The sequence below is a fragment of the Macadamia integrifolia genome, unplaced genomic scaffold (genome assembly GCF_013358625.1).
Source record: "Macadamia integrifolia cultivar HAES 741 unplaced genomic scaffold, SCU_Mint_v3 scaffold1390, whole genome shotgun sequence".
Taxonomy (NCBI): domain Eukaryota; kingdom Viridiplantae; phylum Streptophyta; class Magnoliopsida; order Proteales; family Proteaceae; genus Macadamia; species Macadamia integrifolia.
The window spans coordinates 61385-68078 of record NW_024868187.1 but is presented as its reverse complement, the minus strand read 5'-3'; the positions used below and the strand labels follow the sequence as shown (position 1 = coordinate 68078).

At 35.0% G+C, this 6694-nt stretch overlaps 1 long non-coding RNA gene across 3 annotated transcripts; it reads left to right on the top strand.

Annotated features, from left to right (window-relative positions):
• The first annotated feature begins 1449 nt into the window (after positions 1-1449).
• On the top strand, positions 1450-5432 carry LOC122063632. 3 transcript variants are annotated; one of them, XR_006135419.1, is made up of 6 exons: positions 1450-1832; positions 1932-3416; positions 3512-3905; positions 4018-4084; positions 4840-4996; positions 5204-5432. It is a non-coding gene; the product is annotated as an uncharacterized LOC122063632 (long non-coding RNA). The 3 variants fall into 3 exon arrangements; XR_006135420.1 differs by lacking the exon at positions 4840-4996 and having other exon boundaries at positions 1451-1832; positions 1941-3416; positions 5040-5432; XR_006135418.1 differs by lacking the exon at positions 4840-4996 and having other exon boundaries at positions 1459-1832; positions 5040-5432.
• Positions 5433-6694: the final 1262 nt, after the last annotated feature.

Below are 6694 nucleotides of genomic sequence, written 5' to 3'. Positions count from 1 at the left end.
TGGATTGCCCCAGTCCTCTGCCGGTCTTTCAATATCAAATGGTGGGACAACTGCGATGTCTCCAAATGTGAAAAAAATGCATTAATCAAAAGCCTCACAGGTCTCCAGCCTGTTCCAAAAATCCAAAGCTCCTCCAAATCAAGCACCAAAAGTGAGAAGGAAGCCCTTCGTGCTCGTCTAGCCGAACTCGGTTCCGACTCAGACAATGAAGACAATGAAGGCTCCAGTGATGGTGCCTACAGTCTCAAATCTATGCAGAGATCTGTTCCTGCCCATGAACTCTGCTATGGGCAAGATCCATATGAGGTTGACCCTGACTTCGTCCCTGACAGTCTCACGGCGTCTTCCTCCAGCAAATTCAAAGAAGTCACCTCTCGTCGGTCTCGACGGGTAGCCAATACAAAATCCTCATCGACCAAATCATAAGATTGGTCCATAACGTCTGCTAAGACGGTTATAAACTAGCCGACGAGGTGCAGTCGTTAAATTTCACCTAGTCAATTAACCCCGGACGACCTTTAAGGAAAGGGGGTACTGTTACTGTCCCAGGTCATAGGACAGTCCGGCCAATATCCGGCTCAAATAAATAGGATACAAATTTCTTGATCAAACCAATACGGAGAACAGTGTCCCTGACACGTGGAATGCCGTGGTAAGATCATTGAAGATTCCAAATCAACTGTCAGCAATAACCACATCAAAGATTCCAAATCATTTGTTGACAGCAAATTCAACTTTCGGCGCCAACAGTTCTTCGATTGTCGGCAGCAACTGTTCACATCAAATTCAAATTTAAGTGCACAGTTCCAAACAGTGTCAAATGAAATGTCAAATAGTACCTAATTTGGTACAGTTCCAAATGAAACCCAAATGCAACCCAAATCCACATGTAATTCAAATGAGTCTCCTTATGTTATAAAAGGAGCACCTCCCCTTCTCACAAATCACTTGAACATTTAGACTTGAAATCCTAGAACTTAGAGAGAGAAGCTCCGAAGCTAGCTAAGCCTCCACAAGTTCTTCCAAGATCTCTCCAAGCATCTTGCCGGACTTCACCAAACTCCGATCATCTCAAGTCTGATCGTCCATCAAAGGTTAGCTACCTACAGCTCAAAGCCAACCCAACCTTCTTCTTCTCAAATCCTCTAACCCAAACCGTCCTAAGCCCATCTAGAGATTCGAGAACTCTAGATCAAAATCTCCAAATATTGTAACTTTACTTTCAAAAGATATATTTCAAAGTAATTTTCTTTGATTGCATTATTAGCTTCTACTCTGCATCTGCATATAGCAGCTTCTTGTTCTATCCTTGGATCAAAGCCTACAGTCGTGCCTCTTGATTCCAAGAAATAGATCTTGTTAAGCAGCTTTTTATTTTCTGCAATTCCATATCTTTTATTTCAGTTTATGGTTTTATTCTTTACTTGTTTATTTTATTTAAGCACAAATTTAGTTCTGAGTAAGATATTGCATCCATCTCAGTGTTAGTCTCCTTGCTGGATCGGAGTAAGGTATTGTATATATACTATATACTATTATATAAAAGTATGAAGTGCTGGTACCCTTTATATTTTTATAATTTTTATAATACTCAAATACTCTCTAATTGGAATTCTTTTACTACTCTAATATCTCCATGTCACGTCCCTTCTCTATCTTTCTCACTTTCCATTTTTTGTGAAACTCTTGTCCTAGGTACGTAACAAATATCAGATCTGAAAATTCCAAGATCGAAACGTCTCTTTATCTGAAATTCTAAGCAGCGAAATCAAACTTTTGATTATCTATTCGACCTCATCAACTAAACTGTGATGAAGCCTTCTCGATCTCCGGTGAATCTCATTCTAACTATCCCTGGATGAATACAATTTACTTTAATTATCTATTTGATCTAATCAACTAACCTGGGGAAAATTCTTTGCCTTTACAAGTTGCATTAGATCCGTTGGAAGGAAAAAATCTTTGAGGAAGACTTGGATTCTGCTGATCGTCAAGGACTTCAACGGTGTCTCCACTGCATCGTAAGTTTTTGTTTAGTATTTATCTTCCAATTTGAATATGAAAAAAAGTTAAAATTTTAATGAACAAGTGGCTACGATTCTTACCGGATTTGACGCAACAAATGCTGGAATCTGGGGATCTTATTAGTTGGGATTCTATCTAAAACACCTAGCAGAGTTTCTTAAATTAGTGTTTCAATCTTTACTTTTATTGGATTTGATGTAACAAATGCTGGAAAGATGGCTGAACTTAGAAAGGAGGTGGAAGAATATGATGATCTCTTGATGCTAGACATTGAGGAGTACAGCAGACTTCCATATAAAACGTTAGTGTTGCGAATAGTTTGAATTGAGTTCTTTATTTGTCCTTTTTTCTCATCACTTTTTTATGAAATTTCTCTTAATACTGGAAAACCTTTTCATCTCTTTTCATAAAGGTAGCTCCAATCCTGTTACTGATCAAAATTCAGCTTCCACGACCTCAAATACAACTCCACTCCTAATCTACTCGTGCGGTGTTAGACATTTCTATTATCCCATTCTACAATGTCTAAATCCTCCTTCCCATTATCATCCAACCTCCCCTCCCCAATTCTTTCACTTCCTCCTTCATGAAACCTCTTTCTCCCTCCTAATCCCATGCTCATGCTCTCTCTCTCTCTCTCTCTCTCTCATATATTTCTAAAACTCTTTCTTTAATCTGTCTCTTCTTTCCTCTCATCTCTATTATTCTACAACCAATATTGGTGGTGGTTTTTCTGAAATTGCAGTTTTCCAAGTACTTTTTTTCTTTATTCCTGGTTGCTTCACTGGTCTTAGCTGGATAATATTTTCTTCATTTTTTAGGCCGACTCCATTTAGTGGAGAAAAGGCTGAGTTGTAATTTTTTTTCTCCATTTTTTGTTTTTTTTTAAATTACTAATCCAAAGAGCTTATTACAGATTCAGTTCTCTATTTGTGCTTTAAAGTTTCTTATTTTCTTCATATACAAGTGAGTTTTTGGAGTTGTCCCGGTTCACAGTGAAAAACACATCAGTGATCTGCCGGAGTAGATTTTTGTACCCATTTCCATATCCCCATTTAGTTGGGATAAGGTTATACATGTTGTTGCTATTGTTGTTCTATATGCTCATTTACAAAATCTCGAGGAAAAAAGTTGTATGAGAAAGTACTTTATCTTCCACTTTCATTCATTTTCAATGCAATCTCAGTTTAAAGCTGCAAATTATTTTCCTCAACTCATATTATCGAATGGTATTTTTATGACTGGTAAGAAGGTAAAGAAGACAAATGCCCCAGTTACAGAATTTATTTATTAGGGAATTCTAAACTACTGGATGTTGAAGATTGCCTATATGAGGAGGGTGAGGATGAACCAAGGGTGTTTATATTACTAAGCTTGAGGAACTCAAGAAGGTAAAGATTTCATTTTGTTCTGTGCAGTTTTACTAGCAGCAGTGATTAGAGATTGAGAACTCAAGAAGGTAAAGATTTCACATTGTTCTGTGCAGTTTTACTAGTAGGAGTGATTAGAGATGGAGAACTCGGAGAGAATACTAGCAGTTGAACAACTTAACTGTTGCATCAACAGTTCAAGAGAGGCAGCATTGTGAAGAACCTTTGGAATAACTTAATTTCTCTGTTTGTTAGGATCTAATTGATTTGGCCTTGGAAAGAACCCTTGGAACTAATTTCTCTGTTTATTAGAATGTAATGGATTTGGCTTCATAATTGTAGATGACTTATGCTGGTGTTTATACTTGATATCTGGTTGGTGGTATATGAGTGTGTGGAACGAAGCACGGTTGAGAGAGAAAGAAGGTAGCAACAAGTAAGCCTGCCAAAATATTCATTTCCAATTCTGTTGCCAACTGATGTGAGAAGGAAAGCAAAAGCAGTTGATAGGTACAAACGAATGACCTTTAGATTTATATTATTTCCTGTGTTTTCTATATGAAGAAAATAATTTGTTCTTTTCTTCTTATCGGTGTTAACATTTTTTGAGTGGTGTTCCCAGGTGATGTGTCAAGAGCATTCCCTCTCCAATTTGGAAGCTTCAGTCATGGTTTTGCATATGGATGCAGGTAAAATTTTATTTTATGTTCCATCCTATTATGTTGGTTAAGAGTTACTTTCCGTTGCCTTTTGGTTTGCATGGACCGATTGCTTTTCATCTTTGTATTTCTCTTGAGCACAGAATAACTTTATGCCAATTGATGTATCTCACTCATCTACTAATATGAAATAGGGAATTCCAAAAGTCTCCCTCTCCCACTTTCCCCCACCACATTAAACTTCTCAGTGTAGAGTGTAGACTCTTCCAATATTTTCACATTTTTTCATTCTAAATTGATTACCATGCTGCCTTCTTTGGGGAAAACTTGATTATTTTCCTTTCCCAACAACTTTAGTGTTTAATCCAAGATGAGTTACCCAAATTCAATACATTCTGAAAGTTTTTTCACATCCAAATGTTCTCTTCCATCTCTTTTAGCTTGGCCTTTATTTATATAGGTTTCAATGCCATTTGTCTTCTACATTGTGTTGCATGTTGTCTTGGTAGACTGAGTTACTAATACACATTTGCCAAAAAAAAAACAAAAATGCATAGTTGAAATTCAAATATATATATATATATATATATATAAGTATTTGCCACATGGCAGCTAAAGTGTATGTGTTATGTCATCATTTATTTTATTTATGTATTTTTGGCAAAAATTGGGAAAATGAAGTCTCCCTATTACTTAAACGAGGGTGGTCTGAATCATGAACTACTTATCATGGCTTTTGAGTCCTTTAAAAGTAATATTCATTACCACTGTATCTATGTAATTAGAACCACATAAGAGAATGGGAACGAATATGAAAATATTGAAGGATCATTTGATGAGAGATGAAAGGAGTATGTTAAATGGGCTGCAAGCATGGCTTTAGAGCTTAGTGTTGTTGTTACTTGGGTTATGTGCAGACAACCTGATGCACCAGAAAACATTGTAAGTTCTTTACACTAATATTGTCTTTTATTTTTCTTTGCAGGAAGTATTATCCATCTTGACTATGACAAAATGTTTATGAATTAAATGGAAATTGAGCGTCCCAAGTTGTTTGGTTTCTTGGTTAATTGCAATCTCTTAGTTTTGTATTTTTATTTTTCTTTCACATTTAGATTCCCACAATGCATTTCACGGTTATGGTTTCAGGCCAAATTCTTATAAGGATTCAGCACTTGGGATGTGGGTAAGATCCTAGCCTAGCATATTATAATTACATGCGGTTAACTTTGTCTGTTTCATATAAATTTCTTCAAGATGCATTCTAAAACCGAGGCATAACTCATTAGCTCAGTCCATTTTTTGGTGATGATTGGAATGTTGTATCGATTGGAAAAGATCAGAATTAAAAAAATTATTGATAGTGGTTTGCAGTTCCCATCATATCTTCATCAAGATGCATTTGAAAAAATTGATGGCAGTGGTTGTAATCTGACTGGAGTAGTGTCAATTTTTTTCCCTTACCTACAACTAATTCACAAAGAAATTGGTCTGAATAATGCCTTTTTTTTGACAATATGAATCTCTCTCTTTCTCTTTGTCTCATATGCATGTGCTCACTTGGTCATTTTAGTTCCATATGCATGTAAAAATTATACATTATAATTTAAATATGAGTCTTTAGCTCAATTGGTAGAGTACTTTTGGTGTGAGAAATGGTTTCATACCTCAAGAGGATGCTGGTTCAAGTCCATCAAGTCCTTTATCTATATTTTCATTTTATACTCAATGATAGAGTCATGAGAATATATGTATTTTTAGACTGAAAAACTTAACAACTTTATAAATAAATTTTGTTGGAGGGAAATGGTTATGACTTTTAATTTTTCCAAGATATTAACTAATGAATTAGACCAAATTAATTTAAACATGTGGGACAAATTAGAAAATTTGATTAAAGTGACAAAATTTTCTCAAAAAAATATTGAGTTTGAATCAAGTCACCCATATAAATGATAAATGGTTAAAAAGGTTTAAAAATCAATCAAATGTTTAAAAAAATTCTTCCTAAATTTTCCAACATCTCTTTTCCTCTCTCTCTCTCTCTCTCTCTCTCTCTCTCTTCTATGTTCAAGAGCTGTTGGACACTAGAAAATTATTTGAGATTGTTGACTATAGTAAATAAGTGAAAATACGATGAATGTATAATTTTTGTCCACAAAAATATACACACTAAAAAAATGTTTTGCCACGTGCATTTGGAAAAATTAAAACCCATCAACAAAGTAACTTCAACCAACCATTATGGAGTATTTACATAAAGATAAATTTTTATTTCTAGATGAAAAGGGGGATCTAAACACATCAAGTTTTGAAATAGAAATAAAATTTCTTGATATCAAAGGAACAAAATACGTTTTCTAAATAAAAAATGTGTTGGCTCTTCAGGACGAGTATTATTATTCCAATCACCTCAATGTTCAACTCCACACCATTGCTCAATACCTAATTTCTTTCTCCTTTATTTAGCTTATGATGAGCTGCCATTTCTTACATTAAATAATTGTAACATCACAACCAAATGAAACTCATAATAAATCAAAGCTTGTTAAGCAATACCTTTAACCTTTATTTTCTCTTGTGAGGTTTTGTATTTATGGTAGTTTTTCTTGGAGTGACTAGTTTTGTCCTTTTTTTTTT